The sequence below is a fragment of the Rissa tridactyla genome, chromosome 2 (genome assembly GCF_028500815.1).
Source record: "Rissa tridactyla isolate bRisTri1 chromosome 2, bRisTri1.patW.cur.20221130, whole genome shotgun sequence".
In the NCBI taxonomy this organism is placed as follows: domain Eukaryota; kingdom Metazoa; phylum Chordata; class Aves; order Charadriiformes; family Laridae; genus Rissa; species Rissa tridactyla.
Window position 1 is genome coordinate 167,555,858 of NC_071467.1, and position 25,919 is coordinate 167,581,776.

General features: G+C 46.5%; 1 protein-coding gene across 7 annotated transcripts in view; it reads right to left on the reverse strand.

Moving 5' to 3' along the window:
- MAP4 (microtubule associated protein 4) overlaps positions 1 to 11,380 on the reverse strand; it is a 171,670-nt gene extending 160,290 nt beyond the window's left edge. For 6 of the 7 annotated variants that reach the window (XM_054190133.1, XM_054190136.1, XM_054190135.1 and 3 more), the window contains exon 1: positions 11,255 to 11,380. The gene's annotated coding sequence lies outside the window, so the exon portion shown is untranslated. The remainder of the gene's footprint in view (positions 1 to 11,254) is intronic. The other variant, XM_054190131.1, reaches the window with a different exon arrangement.
- Positions 11,381 to 25,919: the final 14,539 nt, after the last annotated feature.

A 25,919-nucleotide genomic window follows, 5' to 3' on the forward strand; every position in this document is an offset into this window, starting at 1 on the left:
CTATGATTAACAGCCGGTGACAGTATGGAGTATCGCACATGCGCAGCACTGAATCTGAACTCCCCCATCTAAGAGCAGCCTACGAAGGCTCAGCAAGTTCAGTGACCCCCTGCCAGAACCCAGTTGGCTTCCCTGAGAGTTTGGAAAGGTGATCTGATTGAGGAATTTCAATATTGTTTACATTATTGCCCTACCAATAGCATAAAAAGCCAGTTTTGACTACTGCGTAATTCTTGGCAAGATCACCATCCTGGTAAGGGAGGGGGGACAAAAAATGCAGGTGGAAGAAAGAAATTCCTTGGTCTGGCATTACTGGGAGGGAGAGGAACACAAAACCACACACACAAATGAAAAAATAACCTATATTCACATCTTCAAATCAAAAAAGCAAAAGCCAGCATGGCTTTTAAGAGTTTCAAACTTGAAGACACATTATGCTTAAGAACAACACAGCAGCTTATTGAGGAGATTCAAAGTAGTTTGGAAAGAGTTAAATCTTTTAAGAGGAGTCCTAGATGTGCACTGTTGTCCTCAATGTAACCTCCCTTCCGCTGCTCTGACCTGGTCACTCCCTTACTTAATTCCTTACATGTATTCCTCTCACTGTCCGAAGAGAATTCAAGTTACTAATATACTCCTGAGCATATTTTCTATTCTCTGGTCTAACAGTCAGTTACCAAAATAGCTTTTCTATTCTTCCAGTGTCATTTTTGGACCATTTCCTACTCTCATTATATAACCACAGACCTCTACTTTAAAAGGGAATCTCATTTTATCACAGGAAGTCAATGCCCCAGGGGAAAAAACATCAAGAAGTCTGCAGTATGTTTAAATAAGACACAGCATCAGCTGATGCCAGCCGGAGTTAGGATTTTTAGGAGCACTGTATTAAATTACGTGTGACAATCAACTGTCAAACAGCCTTTTTAAAAGGTCTTTGATGCAAAAAGGAAAACCACCCTACATTCAGTACGTTCAAGGGGCTATAAATGGGATTTGATAGGAAAGAAACACAAATAAGGGAGGAAAACAGCAGCACAGCTTAGATGTGAGTTCAGGCAGATGCAAAGAATAGAGAAATGGACAGAGGAGCACAGCGGGAGTAAAGTAGCAGAGTAGAACCTGTAGCACAAACACAGCTCATGGTAATTAAGAAAAAAACTAAATCAGCACTTTAGAACTAAAGGCCTTTGTCAAACATGTACGGAGCTTTAATGTACAAGGTGGCTCTCTGCTGTGAGTTGACAAATTCAGCTTTTCTTGTTTAGGGCATCACAACCATTTACTAATCCATCGTTACCTGAACGTGATTGTAGGAGATTCTGCCAGCAGAGAGGAGCATGCATTAACTGCAGACTAGATTAAAAATGGAAAATCCTAGGGAAGTTACCATCTCCAGTGATAACCAGTACTGGATGCAGAGGAGCCTGCAAGAGTTACGTTTAGAGACAAGTACAGAAGGATGTGCCCATAGGGCAAGTCTTTTAGCAAGAACAGCAATTACTGTTATTTTGGCAAGTTAAAAGTATTAGCTGGAAAAAACTAAGCTTAGAATCACAAGGAGTTTCTTTATGTTCCCCAACTCTTTGAAATTCATAATTTATTCTTTCTAGGAGAGAGAAATCGCACAGAAGCTGCCAGCAAAGGAACACAACAGATCAAAATAATATAAAATACCATGAGTTAAAGAGTTGTTAGCTTTAAAAACAAGACGACAACTACTGATGCAACAAAAGAACAGTTGATCAATAATTTTTTTTTTTTAAACACCATTAACATCCACAGGTCTCAAACGAGTATAGAGCTTAATTTGGTTTTCCTCAACCAGTCAATGCCATACAATACTCTTCTATATTAAGATGGAGAACTATTATTCCTAATAAAAGCACTGTTACTTTCAAGAGGAAGCACAAGCCTAAAAAGGCTACTTTGAGGCAAATTATAGAATCTCTCCTTAAAAGTGAATTCCCAAGCTGAAAATAATTTGGACTAAAAGCAAATAAGCTAGAGTTACATCGAAGCAGTGCTAATGCAGATATACATCCTTATAAATCCAGTCAGCCATTCACCAATTACACCAATGTGAGCTACTAAGAGGGTCACTCCAGGACAAATATGTAATCCCCAATGTGACACTTGATCCTATTGCCCTACATGCTCTGTCCAAATCCCAATGCAAAAAAACAACAAAACAACACATTTCACCTAAAAGACCAGTTAAAAAAAAAATCCAGTCCTCAGAACACAAGATGGATACATCCTTTAATTCTTATGCCATAAATACTTAAATAGCTTAAAATACAGTGTAAGAAAAAAATTATATATATGCTTTAAGCATAAAGATGTCCTGAAAAAACTAACACTGCAGATTACGTACACTATAGCTTCATATGTAAATGCAAATTTGTTAGATAAAATATAGCTTGAGCCACCCACAGCATCCTACAGAGTTCCCATCATTGTGGTGTTACAGTAGCACCACCTGATACATATATTGGGTGACAAACATTACGACCTGTCATCCCAAAAGCATTTAATGCGAGATTTAAACCTCGACAATGATTACTAGTTTTACAGACACCCTGGTGATCACGTCCCATCATCGTGTCCAACTGCGCTGCTGCAGGTGGAACCAACTTCCACTTCAGGAGCCACATTCTGCAAGCCCCAGCAGGAGCACAGACACTCAAGTCACAAGTACCAATTGCTGTGCTGCGATTCCTCCAGAATCCCAAGATCATTTTAAAGGTTTCTTCTTACATCCCACCTTTCTTTCCAGAGGTTTCTCCCTGCCTTTGCAGGGATAAAAGAAAACATTAGCACGTATGAAGTTATAATCTAAGTAATTCTTCTGTAACTTACATTACAACCTGTTGTTGGATTCCTAACATAAATATATTTAAGTTACTACCGGATATTTAAATCGCTTTAAAATCCACAGCTCTTGTTAAGTGAGAAGTCCAAATTATCTAGCTCTTAACATCTAGAGCCTTTTTCTTAATTGCTTTGATTCATGACCAAGAAGAGAAACGATTCACCCCCACCACAAAAGTCAAAAGGAAGGAAGAGCTGATGACTCAGTTCTTTGTCTTTGCCTCTTAAATCTGCAGAGTCTAATTCAAAGCCTCTGCTGGAACTGGCATATGGATTTTTGTCTTTGCTCTTCCACAGTTTTGAAGTGTCCAATTACTTTCACTACTATTAATTAGCTAGCTACGGACAGCAGAAGAACTTTCCCGGGATCCCTTAAGACCAGTGCAGACAAGCATAGGAGCATCTTTAAAAAGAGCACTGCACTTCGTAAAACCGCAATAGAGAAATAGCCTTTACAGAGTCAGAAGATTTGAGAGAAGTAGAATACTCAAGGTTAAAAAAAATAATAAAATAAAAACACACAAATAAGAGGAGGGCTCAGAAGGGATGAAAGAAAAAAAAAGAAGGAAGAAAAAACAACACAAAATCACCAAACACCAGTCAGCAACAACAGTAAGAAAAGTTCCAAACTGGAGATTCGTGTGTTTGGTGTTAACACCATTTCAGTTCCACAGAAAGGGAACCTTAGCGTAGACAGTAATCAGGTTACAGGCAAGATTAAGCACTTACAACTGCTAACAACTATGCTTAAAAATGCTTTCTGTAAGCTGCTGTTTGCAACAGGGTTTTCCCTCCGAATTTCTAACGGCGTTTCAGATCCAGCATCATTAATAATGTCAGAGGACTGCTCAAGCGTACACCAAGCCATACATACCCACATGGGAACAGAGCATGTGAGAACTTCCCGAGCAGACATCGTTAGTCACTGTCAAAAGCACCTACGAGACCAGGTGGACCTTTAGCCTAACCCCTGATAAAGAGCCTTCTACCCAGCGGCAGACCTCTTCTTCCTCTCAGTGTGCCTGAAACACACTCAAATTTAAACTACTAACAGCTAGAATCTTAGAAAATGCATGGTACTTTCCAGAGGGGATTAAAGGAAAACTATCAGTAAAGCACAAGTTTCAGATTTCCGTTAACATCCCAGCACACCTGGCAGCTCAAGCCGTTCCAATCGAAGGTACATGTGTTTGGAGTTGGATTTTACACCCCAAGCCTCAATGCTTTGCACTGCTCTTATGCAGTTGTGCCAGCAGCAGTGCTTCTCCATCGCATTTTCCCCAAAAGACAGACAGTTTGGTGTAGGCTTGGCACCCCCTTCCCCAACTATTTGTTTCTAACTTCCCCTTTAATAGAATTGATGTGGATCCTAAAAATAGTTGTAGAAATCCCACCTGATCACTGACCGTTTTTATAGCACGGAGAGTTATGTTAGCATAACAGTGTGATTAAAAAAAAAAAAAAAAGAAGTAATGTGAAAGAAGGCTGGAATCTCAAGACAATTTTGTTATAGGGGAAAAAAAAAAAAGCCATAACATGTAAACAAACTCGCAGTATCACACTCCTAGAAGGACAAACTGCTGGAGTATCTACAGCAAGGAGATAGAGTTAGACATTCCACAGTTTGTGCAAGAAACAAGTGACAAGCTGTGGGGGGGATGGGGGGGGGAAGAAAAGGAAATAAGAACAACTAAAAGCACATGCATGTTTTTCTGCCCCTTTCAGGGGATTTTAAGCATTTCACAAACATCAGTTAAATTACACTAAGAAATGTGCTACAATCCTTCGTTTGTGAGCCAAGGATTCGAAACCGCAGTGGGCGGTGGGGATGAAACCCAGCACACTCGGAAGGCAGCACCCCCAGCACCAGAGGGTCTGCACTAACAAACCTGAACTGATCTCATATTCTAGCCCTTCAGGAGTCATAACTTAAGAGTATGTAAACATACTTTGAAATTCATCTGATAAATGCTCCCATAGTTTTACTTTGTTTAAAGCAAATGTCAACACCCTAAATTCAGCTGAAAAACAGCTTTTCAAGATGATGTAGCTCTAATGCAATTTTACAAAAGGAACAATGACTCACTCCCAGGCGGGAATGTGTTGGAAGTGTATGACCTAATGCTCAGAAAGAAGCTTGCTTTTTGAAAAAGATCCAACTTTAATATGTACAGTATCTCCCCAACAAGTAAAGTTTTAAAGAGGGAGAGTTTTTACACAAGGGAATTTACAAGATTACCTCTTTTTTTTTTTTTTTTTTTTTTTTTTTTTTTTTTTTTGCTTTTCCCCCCCACTTTTAATTAGTCCTTGCCAAATCCAGTCAGTCTATATGGAAGCAGTTCCCCTACCCTTAATTTCAGGCTAAAACCAGTCATCTTCCCATAGAATTACATCCATGTATGGCTCCCTCTCCAGCCTATTTTACCCCAGACCATTAGAGGCAAGGACAGCACCGACCCAATACGCCAACCATCATGAGATGATCATCATCAAATGCAGATGGAGGCGTTAAAATTAAAACATTAGTACACACCAGATATGAAACATTAGCAAGCTATGAGCACTTGACTGACTCGCAAGACAAGCCTACTTCATGTTCAACTGGATTCCTGACAATCTTGCTAAGGATCCTCTATCTGTGAAGGGCTGATTTTTAAGATTTTCTGTTCAGACAGCAGCTGCAGGGCTTACTGAAGAATTTGCCTGTTGTAACAATATAGAGCCCAAAATTATTTGATGCATTTATAAAGCCCAGTGACCATCCCTTGGGTCTGAGCCTGCATTGTTCTCGGTCTGTCTTCTGCTCATACTTGCAAATACTCTGGATAGAAGGAGCAAAGTGTAGGTGGAGAATGGGAGTGAGTGACACAGGCTAATCAGGATTTTAATCATGCTAATGGATGTGATTAACTGCATACTCCTCCTAGAAGCTTCCTGCAGCTACACATGAGTAGCTTGATAGCCAGAATGCAGCATGAGTGAACTGCTCATCCCATTTTAATCTCCAACTACACTATGCGTGTCACGTCATCCGGAGTGCAAGGATATACCTAATACTTAACCTTATTTCCACCCACATATCAAATCTTCCACTGCGCCAACACAATCATTTTGGGCAGGGTACAATGACTCCAGACCTGTGTTTGTCTATGCTAAAGGCTCTTTACAAAAAGAGTTACTGCTCCAAGAGACTGGAAATCCAACCTTCGCAGAGGAAAGCTAATACAGGGCCTATTGCGTTACACAAACCTGCCTGAATAATGCAGCTACAACCGTTTGGGGTTGGGGTTTTTTTTGTTGCTAGCTTCGTCCAAATCACAGGGACATTGTTAGCTTTATCTCAAAGTCAGTATCTTGCTAGTCCTTGGGAGAAGTACTAATTCAGCAGCTGCCACCCTCTCAGAGGGAAATTCCTAAGAGGCCAGGCAAGGATTAAAAGAGCAATAAGAAACAGCCTTTTCCAATAGCTAGGAGGTTGGGCAGGCAGGGAAGAAATCAGACCCTTCCCTCCCCATTTCTAGGGGAGGATGCATGTAAAGCAACAGATAAGTGACTCACAGTCCTCCCACCTTCCAGCAGTATTTCAAGGGAAGAATGTGTATTATGGAGTTTGAATATACTATCATTTACATATACATCCCTTTTTCATCTAGGTAGTAGGCTTACACTTCCCATTAACACAGTATCTCCCATGTTTTCTAGGGACATTCTGCTCTCAAGCATACCAACGTTTACAAAATACAGGCTTGTATGAGAACACACATAGTTTAACAACTTATGCAGAGGAGTCCAGGACAAATCTTGTTTGGGAACAGATCCTCCCCCAGTCCGCCAAACCCTTAGCACTATCCTGATATATTTTTTAAGAGTGCTAGAACTTAAATACTACTTAAGCAGCACAGTAATGTCTGTCCGTAATCCTCTGGGGTTAGAATTCCCAATAATTTTAAATAACTTTAATATTTCCTAACATTTAAGTTTCAAAAACTTCATTAAGAAGCCTCCTCAGGAGCAACAGAAGACACAAGTGTGAGCCAGAAGTATTTTATTGTTACCAAGTTAAAATCTGCATAACATCTACAGCAATTGATTTCACTGACCTTTTCTTCCCACAAGAAATTCTTTTACACATACAAAATACTAAGTCATGAAATTGACTTCTGAGTTGTAGGAGGCTGAAGAAATTCCCCACAAGGGAAACAGGAGTTTGCCTGCTGTGTGAGCCTACCTGAACGCATTATTCACATGGGCTGTACTTTGTTCAACCCAGCTTTTATGCCACCTCCTCAAGAGCCTGATCCAAAGTACATCCACCCTTTCTTCTGGGAGATGAACTCTCTGTAGATGATGGCAGTGCCAATGGCTCAGGCTCAAGCTGTTCTGCCACTATGCTGTCTGCTGTAATCACAGATCCCTGCATTTCTCTGATCTACAGGTGAGTGTAATTTAATTTGCCTTCGAGGAAAAAGAAAAAGCACAAAGAAAATCAGTTCTATTGTACTGTTAAGACACAAGGAAGCCATATACACAGACATCTGACTAAGTAGGAGATTGATCTATTTTAGTTGGGACAGGAAGTGTAAACACGAAAGCTACAGGAAATAACTATCTGCCTTTCAGAGCAATATTAGCTTCTTCAAGTTTGCCTTTGAAACCCCAGAAGCACATACACAAAATATAATTTTGTTGTTGCCAGTCTGATTGTAGACAGCATGATGAGTAAAGTGCCTTGAACTCTTCATTCTCAGAGGAGGAGACTGGAATTTTATCTTCCAATCTATGTCTGGACCAGCAAAATAAATTATTCGGGATTTTTCTGGACCAAAACAAGGTATAGTTATACATTATTTGGCTTTTAAGTAACCATCACTTTCATTTGAATTGCAAGTAGCTCAAATTCATCTTGACATTCTTACACCCTGTCTGACCAGTGGTTTCCCTTAGTCATAAGTTTGGCATATGTACAGACTTCCAAATTCTGATATCAGTGCTATGTACATAGAGACAAATGTAGTCTAAGTACCGACTTATTAGCTAAAGATCTCGAAAGAGAGTTTAGTAAACAGGAGGTACGCTTAAAAACAGTACACGAGAGCAAGAACAGCGCTAACAGCAATGGGTCCAAACTAGACCTGAACTCTGCAGGAATTCAAATCTGATTTAATGGCTCAGATTCATCTATTTCTCAGGAACAGAGGTAACCACGAAAATACTACAGGGGTTGAGACCTCAAATATAATTATAGCTCCATTCCCTAAAATTAAGGCTGCGTCAGCCCTTTTACAAACACCAGAAAGAATACGTAATTCATTTGTTTAAATGGAGTATTCATCAGACTTCATAAAACGAGCTTAAGACTGGAAATCAAGTCATATCCCACCCTCCACACAGCCCTGCCTACCGCCCTTTCAAAAAACCAAGTTAATTCTATTTTCATTGTTTTTCTGTTGATCAGGATGTCTTGTGCCTATGCTGTTGGAGGTGGGGGGGGGTGTTTAATATCATGATAGAATGAACAGATTAAGCAATACTTTGGTATTTAAAACCCAGACTTAACTGTCAAGTGTCCCCAGAAGGACAACAAATGAGCACTCTAAACCCAAGTACTTCAGAAGTAACATTGCCATCTTTAAATGACACTTACCACTACTGTAAGGCTTGGCATACACAGATACCAGAGTAAGTCCAAGTTGGTTTCAACAGTTTATGGGAGCCTGTCGTGTGATTATTCACCTCCTGGTCTCTTTGCTCCACTCTCTACGATGCCCACAGCCAACTCATACAAAGCAGCGGGCAAGGGCTAAAGTGATGCATTTACCCACAACACCACGTTACTCATAACCTTCAAAGTTTCCCACAGACAAATTAGGCAACTTGTTAAAACAGATCTCCAGATATCCTGCAAGGGTGAGGTTCTGCAGTTCCCAGAGCTGAGCCATGGTGTTCACCACTCCTCGGAGCCTGCCTGAGGATCACCGGCCAGCAACATGGAAATTGACTGACAGAGTCATTAGCTTTTAAGAAACAATCTGATAAAGTCAGATATTAAAGCTTCAATGAGTATCCGCTGGCATAAGCGTACTACCAACAGGCTTCCCATTTGTTCTTTAAGGACAAGAGTGACTTAATCCTCTCTCTAATATCATCTGAGGACTCGGGGGGGGAACAAGAGGTGACCCACAAAACTGTACCCATGGCAACACTGTGCTCTAGCTGAACTTGCAGGGCCGTGATCTTCAAACCACTGACACTTCTTTGTATTATTTGATATTTCCCTGATGTCATCTCTGCAGAGACACATAATACAGATTTAATAATACCCATGCCCTTCAGTTTTAGAGTCAACAATCACATTCGCAAACAGATCAACTATTCCGCCTTCAAACTTATTATTTGTCACTAACATGTAATTATTACCAAACAAAACAAAAGACACAGAATATTGCTGCTATTGTAAAAGCAAGTCAGTTAAGCTCTGTTTAAAACAGAAAAAGCCCATCTCTTCTAGCGTGAGGAAGGCAAGAAAAAAGATAAAAGTTAAAAATAAAGAAGTCCACGAATCCTCCAAAATGCATCTGAAAGGGTAACCAGAAATTTCACCAGTTCTCTTACAGAAAACAAACAAACAAAAAAATAAAGGCAATTTTAACACAGACAGCTCTTTCCAGACAATATCATTTTTATCATAATTGTATTGCTATGTTGAATATTTTCGAGTCATGATTTACTTTTCTTTCTCAAATAAAGAAAAAGTTAATCAAGCTACAACAGCACCTTATAATACCAGTAAAATATACCCTACCAGATGGAATAATCAAACCCTAGCAAAGGGGAAATAAGCTTTCCAGTTGTAAAACTCCAGCCCAGTCCTGTCCTTTCACTTTAAGAATTGAAGCTACAGTAGCATCACACACAGAGGGGGCACAGGGAGGCACCGAGCAAGGCTTGCTATTCCACAAGCTGAAACACTGAGAAAGTGCTTAGATGTCTGTTACGTTATTCAAGAAGCCTTTCAGATACCCTGCTGAAATTGTAAGCTGGGAAGAACATGGTTCACTGAATATGGGATTCCAGCTTCAAATGAAAAAAAAACTTTAAAAAAAAAGATAAAATAAGTGAGTTTATTTGTTGAATACATACAGGAATCAGGGGAAAGAAATAAGAGGGAGCAACCAAGTGAGAATTATCAAGAACATAAAAAAAAACCCAACAAAACCAAAACCCAACATCTAAATTCAGGTTTAATATGTTCACAGATCATGCATCTAACACACCCCTGCAAGAGAAGTAAATTTTACGACAAAGCATACTACCTACAGTGAGATACACTTAGAAACAGTTTTTGGCAGTAGAACAGCATCTTCAGAACCAAAAAGACTTCGCTGTCAGGAGTTGAAAAACTTACTAGCAGCAATCTTCCATCATGCTGCAGCAAACGTTTGTTTAACACTTACAACTACAACTGTTCCTTCTAAAAGGAGCTTGCTCATCCTGAAAGCGGGCCCAACCTAGAGAAAGAGAGGGCTGCTGGACCGCGCCGACGGCGGGGACACGCTGCCATGTAGGCCTCGAGCGCGGCATCCACCCGGCTCGCCACACCCATCGCACCCAAGAGCCAGCGGCGAGCACTGCGGAGGCTCATCCATCCCTCCTGCGCGCCCCACTTACAGCACCGAGGTCCCCTGATGCAAGGCCGCCGCCATCCTTATAAAAGCAGGGAAGGAGACTGGCCCAAGAGAAGGATGGCGGGGAAGGGCGAGGCAGGCGTGGGGGGAAAAACCACCTTATGCAAAGTTTTGAGAGGTCCCAACGAGAAGTGACGAGTCACAGCGCTGCCCTTGACCAAAAAAAAACGCGTTTCCTATGCGTTTGGGAGGGGGGACAGCTCTAAAAGAGCTCTCTTTAAAATAAAACACAAGCGGCAGCCCTCCCAAGGATCACCTCAGCCTCTCGCCCTCCCCCCCGCCTCCCCAACGCAACAAAGCCGCTCCCCGGCGGCTCCCCCTTCCTCCGGGATCACCCAGGCACAAATTCCCCCAGGCAGATGCTCTCCCGATGCTCCGGGCGCCCCCTGCCCCCACCACCGCCCCACAACTCCCCTGTCAGCCACCGCGCCGCAGCCCGGCCCGCCCCGGCTCCAACCGCCCCCCACCCCCCGCGCTTCCCCCTCGCCCCTCACAAAAGACCCGGCAGCGCTGCCGGCCCACTCGGCCCCTCATGCCGCCCGCCATCCCCACAAGGGCGAGGCCGGAGCCCCCCGCGCCCGGACCGGGCCGCCCTTCCATCGTCTCAGAGGGCGCCGCGACCGCTCCACGCTCCGAGAGGGGTACCCCCGCGCCCCTCTCCCCACCCGCAGTCCCCCTTCCCCGGTGGCCCTTACCGGAGGCGCAGAGGGGCGCGGGGAGGCTGCCGCCGGGACGGAGCCGCCTGCCGAGTGCCGCTCTCCCCTGCGGGCCCGGCCGGGGGAGAAGGAGGGAACGAAGCCGCCGCTGGCCTCACGCCGAACGCACTACCCTGCTAGCGCCGCGGGCGGGCCCTCTGTCTCTCGACCAATGGGACCGCGCCGCGCCCGCCACCCGCCAATCCCCGTCAGCGCGGGCGGTGCAGGGGCGGGGCGGCCGGCGGGCGGGTCTGAGGCGGTGCTGCAGTGACAGGGCAGCGGGGTAGGGTGCGGCGCGGAGGGGGCCATGGCGCTGGGTGGGGCGGGGCGGGGCCGGGCCGAGGGGAGGGGGGGAACGGCGAGGCGGGGGGCTGAGGGGAAGGGGTACGGCTGAGGGGCGGCGGGGCGAAGGGAAGGGCCTGAGGGGGAACGGAGAGGGGAGGTGGCCGGGGGGAGGAGGTGTGGGCAGGCGAGGTGGGAGAGTTTGGGCTGAGGGGGGATAGGGGCCTGGGGGGCCATGGCTGAGGGGAAGCAGAGGGGGCTGAGAGGGCATGGCTGAGGAGAGAAGGGGCTGAGGGGACATGGCTGAGGAGAGAGGGGGCCAAAGGAACATGGCTGAGGGGGATGGGGACCCTGGAGGGACATGGCTGAGGAGAGAGGGGGCCAAAGGAACATGGCTGAGGGGGACAGGGACCTGAAGGGACATGGCTGAAGAGAGAGGGGGCCAAAGGAACATGGCTGCAGGGGATAGGGCCCTGGGGGCATGTGGCTGAGGAGAGAGGGGACCAAAGGAACATGGCTGAGGAGGACAGGGAGGACCTGGAGAGACATGGCTGAGGAGAGAGGGGGGTGAGGGGACATGGCTGAGGGGAAGCAGAGAGGGGATGTTTGGGCTGAGGGGAATAGGGGCCAGGGGGCATGGCTGAGGAGAGAGGGAGCTGTGGGGACATGGCTGTGGAGACGGGACCAGGGAAACATGGCTGAGGAGAAGTGGGGAGAGGGCTGAGAGGATGTGGCTAGGGGGGAAAGGAGCTGAGGGGAAGCGGTGAGGGGAGATGGCAGCAAGGGCACTTGGAGGTGACAGAGAAGGGCCCAAGGGGATGTGGTGAGAGAACATGGGGGTGAGGGAACACGGGGCTGTCAGGCCGGAGCTCAGCTGGGGAGGCCCCCAGTGCTGTCAGGGGTGATGGATGTCTTTGCAGCAGTGCTTTGGAGTTGATGCAGTCTCTGGGGGTTGGTAAGACCAGGTCCCCTCCCCAGGCAGGGGGGAGCAACACCTGCATTAGTGTGTGTGCAGCGCTGACACACAGTGACGAAGAGCAAGTGACACATTTCGATTCCTGGCAGCAAAGCATTGTCATCTCACCTTTGAGGACCAAGATGGTTGCTTGCAGAGACAGAGAAGTTTGCAGGTGGATGATGGCCAACAGGGGACGATGGAGATCCCATGGGTTGGGGAGGGTGGGGTGGGGCGGGAAAGGACTACATTTGGCAAAGGAGAGGTTGTCCTGGGAGCACATGCGTGCTTACATCGGACAGGAGGACTCATCCGGCCGAAGCCGCTGGAAGGAGGCTTACTGTAAAACATTGTGTCCAGGGACAGATGGAGAGTTCACACACCCTTCCAGGTGGATGAACAACTCGTCCTTTTGCTTAGATTCCACCATGGCCCTTCTGGACCAGAAACTCCACCTCCTGCAGGAGGACAGGAGAACAAGGTATAGGGATGAAATGTAGATAGTAGGATGGTAAGTGATGAAAAAACGTGCTGTTTACAGCAGGCATAGTTGTAGAACCATAGAATCACAGAGCTGGAAGGGACCTTAAGGATCATCAAGTTCCACCCCCCTGCCCTGGGCAGGGACACCTCCCACCAGCCCAGGTTGCTCCAAGCCCCGTCCAACCTGGCCTTGAACCCCTCCAGGGATGGGGCAGCCACAGCTTCTCTGGGCAACCTGGGCCAGGGGCTCACCACCCTCACAGCCAACAATTTCTGCCTCACATCTCATCTCAATCTCCCCTCTGTCAGTGGAAAACCCTTCCCCCTCGTCCCATGGCTCCCCTCCCTGCTCCAGACTCCCTCCCCAGCTTTCCTGGAGCCCCTTGAGGGACTGGAAGGGGCTCCAAGGTCTCCCCGGAGCCTTCTCTTCTCCAGGCTGAACCCCCCCAGCTCTCTCAGCCTGTCCCCACAGCAGAGGGGCTCCAGCCCTCCCAGCAGCTCCGGGGCCTCCTCTGGCCCCGCTCCAACAGCTCCGTGTCTCTCCTGTGCTGAGGCCCCAGCGCTGGAGGCAGCACTGCAGGGGGGTCTCCCCAGAGCGGAGCAGAGGGGCAGAATCCCCCCCTCGCCCTGCTGCCCACACTGCTGGGGATGCAGCCCAGGCTGCGGGGGGGTTCTGGGCTGCCAGCACACATTGCCGGCCCATGGCCAGCTTTTCCCCTCGCATCACCCCCAAGCCCTTCTCCTCAGGGCCACTCTCAATCCACTCATTCCCCAGCCTGTATCCATGTTTGGGATTGACCCAACCCATGTGCTCTTGGCCTTGCTGAACCTCATGAGGTTCACATGGACCCACCTCTCCAGCCTGTCCAGGTCCCTCTGGATGGCATACCGTCCCTCTAGAGTATCAACCACACCACTCAGCTTGGTGTGATCAGGGGGTGCACTCAATCCCACTTTCCATGTCGCCAACAAAGCTGTTACTGGTGCCAATATGGACCCCTGAGGGTCCCCAGTTTTCACTGGTTTCCACCCAGACATCAAGCTGTTGACTGCAACTCTTTGAGTGCGGCCATCCAGCTAATTCCTTATCCACCCGTCAAATCCATGTCTCTCTGTTTTAGAGACAAGGATGTTGTGTGGGACAGTATCAAATTCTTTGCACAAGTCCAGGTGGGTGATGTCGGTCGCTTTTCCCTTATCCACCAACACCGTAACGCCATCGTAGGTGGCCACCAGGCACGATTTGCCAATGGTGAAGGCATGTAGTGCATGTGGCTGAAATTCCCTCAGACAAGAGAAAGGTGAGACCATCCAGTATTGGTACAGTGACAACAACCACGCAGGAGGAATATTCAGCCTCATTCTTCACGGTTTAAACCATTACAACCCATTATGCGAATTAATCCGTGAGGGAAGGAGATCATCCCCTGCCTGTTGACACCAAGGTTCCTGCGTGCCACTCATCTGACCGGAGGGAGCTGCAGAGCTACTAAATCTCATGAAAGTATGCAACACGTTGGCCAGCTAGATAAGAAAATCAAAGTGTGGTGACTAAATTAAAACAAAAATAGGTGTGTCTCTTATGTCTGGTCACTGGAGGGAGGAAACACCCTTTGCATCAGGCTGTGGAAGGGGGCACACCCCATCCATGGAGAATTAAGGTTGCGGCTTCCGCCCACCCCCCCTCCTCCCAAATTGGAGAGCATGGGTATGTTTCCAGGGCCAGAGCTCATAAAGGGAAGATGGGGGGGAAATCCCATGTCCTGATGAAAGGCATATACATAACAACTGCTGGTACCGTGTGCTATTTTTAAGCTCCAAGATAAAATAGCATCCTAATGGCTTTCTTTGGGAAGATCGGGCGACGGTTTGAATTTCAGGGCTGTCCCAGCCAACCCTGGGCTTCAGATCATTGTAGGCTTAAAGATCTCTCTCCCTCCTTGGTAATTCCATCTCTCTTCTCCTCTGGAGCCTTCCTGCCAGGTGCTCTCCAAGACAGGGTAGACCCTGGTTCTGGTGCAGGACAGTAATTCCCGTGTCTGTGGAGCAGACATAGTAATACAACAAAAAGTTGTGGGTTACATCGGTGCCGTGTTAGGGAGCGTGTCTGACCACTGGGCTGACCTGCTTTTGGCTTCAAAAAGAACTTCTGGTTATTCACTGAGGCCTGAATTTATTCCCCAAAAGAAAAACTGAAGAGTCCAAAGCCTATCCTTTAATGCACAGTGGTCACACAGGAGCAAACTCTTGGTGTTTTAAGGAGACAGAAGTGTCCGGGCTTCACTCTGTCAAGCGACAGCTTTGATAACTCGCCCTAGTCCCAGCCAGGCACACCTAACTGTAGTAAACCAGAGCCCTTTAATGCAATAGGTGTGTCCATTATAAACTATATATTGCAGCATGCAACCGTCCACTATAATCCGAACATCCTTATTTCATGGCACAGGGGCCTTCCTACGTTACAAAACCTGAATTCGTAAGCCCTGGGAGGTGGGCTACCATCAGCCCAAAAGCTGTGGGTTTTTCCTTCCACTGAAACAAAGTAAATCTGTTTCTACAGCATGTGTAGCATCACAGTCCGGGCAGCTGCCTCCCATCACTGTTCTTCCTTGTACAGATCCTTCTGGTTCTCTCATCCCCGTCTACAGCTGCTTCTTTGTAACATGTGGCATGTGCCCTGTACATCTTAAGCTGTTATGGTTTTTTACCCTATTATGCATAACTTCTCAGTACACTGAGAACTGGGCTTCTTGATTTCCTTTGATTCTGCCTTGCTTCAGCCGAAGCCGGTTGAATTTTTATGGTTGGCATCGGAAGGAGCAGGATGGAAGCGAGTGTTTCATAGCTCGGCTCACATCTGAAGAACAGAATAACTTGTTCCTGACTAGAAGGAAGGAAAAAAGGCAATACCTAATACGAGCTGCACCTCTATCCTCCGCACAGGTGAATCCCTGTAACTCTTCAGAAATCGTCGATGTAAAGGCAGGATGAAATCCTGACTGGGATAGTTCCTCGGTGAATGACTGACTCACGTGTTCTCTTAGCTGTTACTGTGCTTGCAAGCTTGCCCAGAAACAAATGATGGCTGCTTTATTATTCTACCTGAGTTTAGTGTGGCTTTTGTGGGGCACTGATAATATGAAACTTCCTCGGTTTAGTTCAAAATCCGAAGCCTGCTCTTTGCTTTATGGGAGCAACTTTAGGACAGACTCCATTTGTTGCCTCCCTGCATACTTCCCCTATGCAAAAATTCAGAGCATCTCATTTATCTTTGTTTATCCCTCAAAAGAATATAACCTACTTCTCCGCTTGCTTTTCCAGCTGCCTTTCCAGACTCCTCAAGTCTCCTCTCAGATACATTTGGCCTGAAAGAAAGAGCAGCATCAACCACTCTCCTTGGTCGTATGGTAGACAAAATCTATGAGATGCTACAGGTGTGTCTGTCCTTGTAACAGTGAGGGGGGATTATTCTGGTTTTTTTTATGTGGGGGAAGTGGAGGGAGAGAAGGCGTGTAGGCGATGCTCTGCCCTTTCATCAAGCCAGACAGTGAAAGTGGATGGGGGAAAGGGAAGGGGACCAGCTCATCTCCCTAACAAGTCACTCCTGGCCAGGCCCATTAGCCCAGCAGGGCAGGTAAAGCAGGCCAGCAGTTCGGCTGCTCTAAGTGTAGGGCTGACTGGTATCATGTGAGTCACTTGTGAGCACCGAGGGAGCTGGAAAGGGAGAGCTCATTTCTGGCAAATGCTCGTTCATCGCCGCTTTGATGGGAGCCAGTGCAAATTAAGGACGCTCGGTAATGCGGCAGGGTTTGGCTCTGCTGATTCCAGGGCATTGACAGCAAAAGTCTTGGAGAGAAGCAGTAATGAACAGTGCAGCTTTCTTGCCCGTTTATCAAGAGCTTGTCAGTCTCTCCTCAGAGCACATGACATGATAGCCGAAGGTGAACACTCAACATGAGAAGTGCTTGGGAGGCAGAGCTGCTGGGGTTTGCGCTGGCTCCTCAGGGATGCTGCTCTAGGAGCTGCTCGTTGCTGAGGGCTTCGCTGTCATTCCTCTCATCTCTCACTTCAGACGTGCAGCGGGGCCTTTGGAGGGGTCATTTCCAAAAATGAGTGCTCGTCGGTGGCAGTTAGAAAGTAACGAACCTGAACCTTCTACAAAGGAAAAAAAAAATGAACTGGATCTATAAAGTCTATGAGTGGAGCAGAGAATTGCCTCAACGCTTATAGCAGCACCCAACAGACTCTCGTTTTCAGGAAATTTAGGTTTCTGAATGCTTTTGAAAGTGAATGCCTGTAAGGATCTTGGAGAATTTGAATACTCTTACAAAGCTAGCCCGCAACTTTCACTCCCATGCCGCAGTCTTCATTTCACCTCCACTTCCCTGTCATGAATTAGGCATGCAAGTAGAAGCTAACTAGCCAGAGTGAGACGGGACGCTCCTCCGGCGACAACAAAATCCTTGTGGGTCACTGGCAGATACTCGCCAGAGAGCCAGGGCTGTTACACTCGTCAAAGCTGACTCCAGCACAATGGAAGGCATGGAATTTTGGCCAGGGATCCCTGCCATCCCAGAGACCTGTCAAGTCTCTCTGACCAGTCATGGGATTTGCCTTGCAGCTGGCACACCCCATGATCTCCTGATCTGGGGTCTGTCCATCAGCTGTAACCTGGTGTGCTGGGCCACAGGGGAGGAGGAGGAGGAGGAGGAGGAGGACGAAGGTGGCTGCGATGCTCCACTGAGGGGCTGGGGGAGTGAGTACCATCCTGTATCGTAGGTCCTACGGTGAGAGACCCAGCGTGCGGGACGCTTCCCACACACAGAACATGGCCCAGAGCATGGGCTTTCGCATGCGGGAAGGGATGAACCTGCAGAGGCTTGTCGTGGTGTAGTAGCTGATATTTGCATCGTTCTTTGCCTAAGCAGAGCCTTGTCCTGGGAAGCACAGGGCAGCCTGGCCTTCTAGATGGCTTAATCCCGCTCCTCTGCGCTGGAGAGGGCTTTTAGCATCAGGTTGAGCAGAGCTGATCTCTTCTCTAGCCTGGGCCTTCATAAACCAAGCCCAATTATTCTGAGGCAGAAAAATTGAGTCTGCACTGTAAGGACAGCATGAAATGTCCTCAGGAGTTTGCGTGTAGCCTTGAGTTACCTTTTATAAATAGGTTAACAGCTGGAGGGCCCCTGTTTGTTTAAAGGGAAAAGACATACAGTACATGCCCTATATGATATGCTCTGTCCTAAGCAATTCTGCCATTCCGTTGATTTATATCTAGAGATTAAAGGATTTGCCTTGCAATCAAATTATTCTCCTCAAACTACCAAGTGGGGGAGAGAGAGGGGATTTTGATCCCTTTCTCCACTCTGTGCGGCTATCCCTGGTGAAGTCGCGGCCATTTTCTCCCTTGCTGTGCGAAACATGCGGCTCACAAATTACTCCTGATCACTTTGATGGTGATTTGCTATTTCTATCCTGCTTCTGGTGCACAGGACACTCGGGGGACAAGAGCGGGTGAGAGGTCTTCGGGCCCCAAGGAGCTTCCAGCCCGAACTAGACGGAGCATGTAACCAGGACTGACAAAAGCTGTGTGATGAGACAGAAGACGACTGTTCTGGGGGAAAGCAATCTGCAAAGAGCCCGGCTCCAGGAGGCCCTGCAGGTCTGCAAGAAGTTTGATGCAAGTCAGATCCCTCACCAACAAGGAGAGTGTCTCAGGGGTCAGCGCTTAATTTGTTTTAATTTTACCGTTCTCTTCCTTCCTCGTATGATCAGGTACAAGATAAGGCAGCAGAGAGGAAAGTTCACATCACACATCTAGAGGCTGGAAGGAGCAGATCTGAGGGTGGTGAGATGAAGGACACAGGTATCTGGAGGACTGCCGTGCCTCTGTTACGAGACGTGCTGTCATTGCTCGGGCAGAACCGAGCAATGTGAAAGGCATTTTTGCCTTCGGTTGTGAAAGGCAACCGAACCTCACGTCTTTGTAGTGTAGTACCTTGTCTCTGGTGCCAGGTGCGCTGTGACAGGCGCAGGCAATTTGACAAGCCAAAATGGGGGTGATCTCCCCACATTGGATCTCATCCTGTGCTCTGATTGCTGGACTGGCTGAAGCTCTGGGACAGGAGGTTTAACACCCTTTCCATACCACTCATTATGACTACTCTAGGCATTCCCGGGACCCAACGGTCCACTCCCTTTCTGAGCCCTAACGAGCCAGTAGCAACACTTTCTTGTGGCAACAAGTTATGCAGGGTGATGGTACACATGCAAATTAATGGTTTGGAATGTGCTGCTTTCTAATTCCTTTGTTTTTGTATTACAACAAAAAAAGAAAGGGAAAGTTCCTGCTGTACCTTCTCTTGGCCATTCGGTATTTTCTCTGGTTCCATTGCCTAATTTCTGACTTTCCTTTTTTACTGAGGTGGCCGATCTCTCGGTGTCTCATCATGTGCTCTTCTCTCGTCCATGGCTGCCCTCCCGGCTTTTGGTGAACTCTCTTGAATTCTCCAAACTTCCTTGCTGTGGTGGGACGAGACAGCATCACGGGTATTGTCTTTGGAAAGACGATACCGTTCACATACATTTCCTACATCACTCATCTGTGTTCCAATACTTTCATTATACTTCATCTTACTTCTCTTAAACCTCTAACATCATCTTGTTCCTTTTGCTCATAGACTAGGCAGAAGTCAGGGCAGCGGTACGTACAGTAATGCCCAGGTTCCCTTTCTGAAATGACACAGTCGCTTTAGAAACCTGACTCTCATGAAATTCCCCTTGGTTCATCAAAATGGCTGAGAGCACTTTGGCTGTCTGAAGAATTCCCAGGGCATTTTCTGTTGTTTATTTTCAGTTTGGGCAGCTAGTCCATTTGCATGAACCCTGTGAAGGACATGTGGGATGGAAAGGCCGTATGCGTGATGCTCATCCACAGCTGCGCAGCTGCTGCTGGTCCCATTTTGCACACTCATCAGTTCAGACATGCAAATAAAGGGTGTGTAGCTTTCCTTTATATGCTTCAGCTTTAAATATGGGCCGCACATGAAAATTGCATGAAAAAAAATCTTTTCAGGCTAGAAGCAAGCCCTCTGTATGGATTAAAGGCAGTGTCACATTAGCAGCAAGGACAGAGCTCAGCCCTTCTTGATCAAAAGCTTCGTTCCCCTGCAGTTTGAACCCATGGAGGCAGCAGTATAGTATAGAAATTATTCAGATACAGCACAGCAGAAGGCAGAGATCTGCGTAAGTGTAGCACCCAGCTCACTGCAATGTCACCAGGGAGCCTCATGAGAAGTCTTTTGACAAGCCAGAGATGGGCCGCTGTCCCTGCAGCCCCCCAGCTCTGGCCAGTCATGCTTGACTGAACGGGCAGCACAGTCATTAGCCTTTACCAGCTAACGAAGCCCACCCAGCTTAGCAGACGTGGAGCACCGGGCTGCGGAAGACGAACCTTCCAGAACGTTCAAATGCGTGACCTCACCGAGACGAGTTTTTAAGGCGTGCAATTGGAGAGGTTTTCTGAATCTGCTCCCAAGGCCTGGCTGCTAAAACAGAGTGGAGTTTACGAACCAGAGAAAATCAGCTAACCCCTGAGGCTGGGGCTAGAGAGGTGATCTCCGAGGAATTAGCTCATATCCAAAACTGTATTAGGAAAAAAAGGAAGGTACTGGCTGGGATGAGGGCGTAACTGCTAGAAACTGGCCCAAAGGAGAAAAGCTGAAGTGCATCACTGTGCTGCATGACACGGCTGCAGCAGAGACCTGCTTGAATTATATATGAAACAGAGGGTGGATGACATTAGAATTAAAAGTTGCCTGAAAATGCTGAAGGATGAAACTCAGTCTGTCATCTAAAAATTTAATTACCATGTTGTTAAACCCGAGCTTTCGGGAAGAGACAAAGTAAACACAGTTTCTAGAAGACTATTTCTTCCCTTGGGACTCCATCGCAGACCTGGAGATCTGATTGTGAAATTTCATCATTGCCAGTAGAAAAAAAAAATAAATAAATGCAAACAATATCCAAAGCTTATGCTCAAAGGCCACAAACTGCAATATTTTTTTCTACATGTCTTTCTGCTCTCTCTTTAAAAAGAAATGAGAGCTGGTGGAAGTGACAGCAGCTCTCATTACTATGGGTGAGAATTCCCATTTAAATTCTTATTCATCTTCCAAAAATGAGAGACTTTAAGGAAGGGGGGGGGGAGAGGGGAGGGAATGCACTCCAGTTGCTTGGAATAGAAATACAACGCATTCACACAAAGCATGGAAAATAACGATAATCCGATGAAAAAAATCTTGGCAGACTATGAAATTCAGAAAAAGGAGGAGGGGAGAGAAAAGGCAGAAGACTGTAGAAAGTCTGAACAATTGTAGAAGTGAAACCCAGCAAAAAGGCTGAGAGACAGCCCCCCCAGTGGCATTTCATGAGAGTCATTGGGTAAAACATGTTTTGGGGGGAGCAGGCGGGTATTTAGGGCCCAGCAAAGGAGGGCTGTTGGAGACTGATGCTACATATTATTTTGGCATTTAATTTTTGCAGTCAAGAGGAATTATCACAGAAAATAGCGTGGCAGCAGACAGGCGGTAATTAAGGAAAATTTAGGCACACCTCTGTGAATCGAACGTAATTGGAAGCATTTCCCAGACAAGGATCCAGGCAACCAAATAGCCCAACTCAACTATTTTCAAGTTTCTGATTCACTATTACCAGCACTTAACTGTGAAATGGAATCGGTATTAAAGACTGCCTTTTAAGGGGAAGAAAACAAACTCTGAAGGAATCAAAGCCCCCCTCATCTAAACTACTCCCAAATTATTTGGTTTGAAGAAGGTTTGCGGCAGCTGGGAAAATTATGGGCATGAAATGCCACAAACTAAGTGATAAAGAAATAAGTGATAAAGACTTCTATAAATAGAAGCCTTCAGTGCCGGCATCAGTCAATAAACAGAGAACCGTACAGATAGAGTGAGCCTGGGAAAAATGAATCCTAGAGAAAGAGTGAAAAAGATTACGAGAGTCATGAAGACAGAAGATCAGAAAGCTATGTCGCAACTAACTCATTTAAGAGTATAGTTGAATATGTTGGCGACAGACGCCAGCAAGCAAACCTTTAGGAACATAAAGATGCCATATGAAAGTGAAGAAGATACTGGCTTGAAAGCCTGAAATGACTCAAGAATTCTTTCCTAAATTAAAAACAATCCCCAAAGGTCATTACACATCATAAAGAAATACACGCTACTATTGCTGCTTAATATAAAATCCTCTAGTCCTCAAATAGCGCAAGTCCTGGCATTAGTCGAGTAGATCTGCAAGCAGCAGAGGAGCTAAAGATTAAATTTGGTTAAACCTGAAACTTTAGGTAACAGGAGAAACTGTAGAGGCAACAGAGTTTGAGACACTCTGGGGCCAAATAGTGTCCAGACAAATGTCACGAGGTAATTAAGGTGTTGTTAGCACATCCCCAAGGGGTGACCCTCAGGCCATTCCTTTCAAGAGGAATGTCCACAGTCCATGAAGGAAACCACTGTAGTTGTTCTCCTGGTGAGAGGAGCCTTTGCTGTGTGCAGTGCTTAGAGGCCCTTATCATTACTAAATCGCTGCTTAAAGATTTTCGCAAAAATACTAGCTAGTGAACTGCAGACCGTGCTCGTGGTTTATATAAACCGCAAATGAAACTGGAGGAAGCAAGGGCAATGTTCAGATCCTGCTAACAGAGCACTTGGAAACCTCCACAGTGCTTGCTTTTAGCCAGCAGAGAACCTTCTCGTTTTAGCTATATGAATCTCTCATTGCAGAGAGAGTTTTGGAAAGGGACCGCTCTGATTGAAGTTGTCCCCCATGTGGACATCCCTCCCATAGTTTGTTAATGGACAACTTCTGTCAGTGTCAGCCCCAAAGCAGTTTCAAAAGTCAATGGATTAATTCTCCTCTGTCTGAGAACCGGCTCCGATGCCTATTGTCTCCTCTACTTGGCCATGGAGTCTTTGGAAGAGACAATAAGGGACAATCAGTTTGTCACAACTGTCAGGAACGCGCTGCACAGAGCTTTATGCGCTGACGGGGTAGTGCTGGTTATAACCAGCCCAAACATTTCCCTAAAATTAGTATCTAAATAAATCCATTGCTTTGGGAAAGCATCTGCTTTTGAATTAAATTATTCCAGATCCGAATATTAGCAATATTTTTGCTAAACTTGAGCTGTCACCCTACCAGAGCGTGATTAAATATTAGTCTGCGACAAATTCCTCAGGAAACCCGAGAAGTAAAATGTGAAACCATTGAGAAGAGCCGAACAATTTAAATGTCGAATTGCTGCTTCAGCAAATGGAAGCAGATTTGGAGCACCGGGGGAATATGCAATTTCTTGGTTGAGAAGATGAGCCACGGCCATAATGAATGTTTTGCCAAGCCTGTATCTGGTTTCAAAATCTTCCCACAGTCATCCCAAATAAGCACTGGTGAGAGCGCAATGTTATTACAAAAGGGGTAGAGTAAGAACAGCCAGTGTAAGTAAGTGTAGAGTAAGCCAGTGTAGAGTAAGAACACCAGTGAATGAATGTAGGTTTGTAAGGGAGGGTTGTTCAATCGGGGGAACTAGCTCAAAGGTTTGAAAACGGGGTCACGTCTCTTGCGAAAGCGGGGATGGGGAAAGCAGACCGTACGCTGAGCCTGGGCTCCGTGGGTCCCCGATAGAGCTCGAAAAGCAGAGCCCTGCAGCCTCACACTGCTGCTGCTTCCAACCTCTTGTCCTCCTGATGCACCCACCAAGGGCACGGCAGCACCAGGATGCTCTTCCATTGGGGAGAGGGAGAGGGAGAGGGAGAGGGAGAGGGAGAGGGAGAGGGAGAGGGAGAGGGAGAGGGAGAGGAGAGGAGAGGAGAGGGAGAGGAGAGGAGAGGAGAGGAGAGGAGAGGAGAGGAGAGGAGAGGAGAGGAGAGGAGAGGAGAGGAGAGGAGAGGAGAGGAGAGGAGAGGAGACGGCCTGTTTGGATGGAGAGCTGCTGGACTGGCTCTTCCAGGTGGTGTGGGATGGCACCAAAGCCATGGTCTGGAAAAGAAGGTGGACGGAGGGGCTGTAGTGCACCTGATTTCCCTTCTTTACCGGGCAAAAAGCCATGAGTGTAATTATTGCACTGCCTTGTGTTAATTAAGGAAAAGAATCGCTGCCTCCAAAAATGCATTCATATGTTTTAACAGAGATTACCTTTTTTTTTCTTTGCTCTGAGTATTGCTCTTTCTCACCAGTTTTAAACCTTAATTGTGAAATAGGAGATTTAAGCATTGGGAAAGCTTAAAGGAATACTTAAAGTTGACCAGTTGGTTGCTAAAGGAACTTTCCTGACTTGTTTAGGAACGGAAACAAACTCTGCTAGTCTTCTGGTTAAGCCTGTAGAGCCATATTCAGGCAGTGAACACCACCCAGTTCCCCGCGCTGTGTGCTACTGGGTGGCTGTGGGCCACCAGAGCCGAGAGGAAGGGCTGGAGCCGGGGCGATGGGGGGAATCGGGACCATATGAGTCCCCGCAGCTTCAAAATCCTGTCGTTCCCTTGCAGTGATGGCGCCTGCCCAGCGAGGAAACTTGCAAGCGAAATATATAATTTTTTCCTTTGCTGATGGCTCTGCTGACAAGGTTGTGTACCAAACTCCCCGTGCGCTGCCGCAGTCGGGCTTTAGTCTGGGAGAAGAAAACCGACAGCTTCATTTGGCAGTATGATGAAAGAAGAGCGATGTAAGTGGTGTTTCTAAGGTTTCTCATAGGGTTAGATTAGAAGATAGGTCAGAAGAAATGTTGGAGGGATTGTGATGAAAGAGAAATTTTGTGTTTGTATGGTAAACACGCCCAGTTGTTAAAGAGTATTAGGATGCGATTTGTAACCAAATATTACAAATATGGCTATTTATTACCAAATGATCCTGTGGTAATCCCTTGGGGCTTCCCAGCCAGAACGCTCAGGCACGAAGAATGGAGAGATAATCTCTCTTCTCGCAGTTGACGACAGACAGCCTCTTGTTCAGAGAGGAAAATCAGGCCAAAACTGAAAGAACAGTTCAAAAAAGGGAAGTCTATTGTTAAGGGAAGGCTGGCGTATCAGCGACCGACTGCACAAAACCAAAAAGTGCAGGAATGGGGTGCTTAGCTGTTTCGTGGCCATTTATTTATCGCTGAAAATACACTTAGCTGAAAACAATCAGCATATTTTTAAACACTAATGTCTGTTAAAAAAAAAAAAAAAAAAAAATTTCTTCTTTCCTGCCAGGACAGCTGAGGGGAGCTTAATAAAATATCAGAAATGACATCCTGATGTTGCGCAGAGGCTAGCTCCGCAGCCTCCCCAACGGAGCTCTTTCAGCTGAGTCTTGCCGTGATTATGTCTGGTTCTAATATTTACAGGCCATTAATTTTAAAGCATTTAAAGTTGCTAAACAAAGAGACGGCACAAAATAGTTATTTTATGCATATACATATGTATAATGATGTGCAGTATGGGATTGCTACTATTGTTTCCTCATAAGGCGTTCCTGAAAATGAGCAGATGACGTTGCGCTCTGTCACCAACAAAGACCTGCGGGTGCCTGCGGCAGGTCACCGCTCACTGCCGGCTCGGCTCTGCGTGCGATGAGGAGGCGAGCCGCTAAAGGAACAACAAGGGGGCTGAAAGGGAAGGGATTCAGGATGCTGCCAAACCCCACGTGTCTAAAAAAGGCCAGGGCTTTCATGCCTGCATCTGTCGTCCCCACCTTGAACATCCTGCAACCGTGGAAGCAAGGCTCGGAGTTTGCGGAAAAGTACCTTTTGCCCAGTTTGTCCAGCCAGGAATATAAAAAACAATTAAGGATCCCGAGTACTGCCATTTGTACAAATGCTGCAGCAGTACCATTTGTACACATCTCGGCTGCTGTTATTGGAATACTGAAATTCTTGGCAGTGGAAGTTTGGTG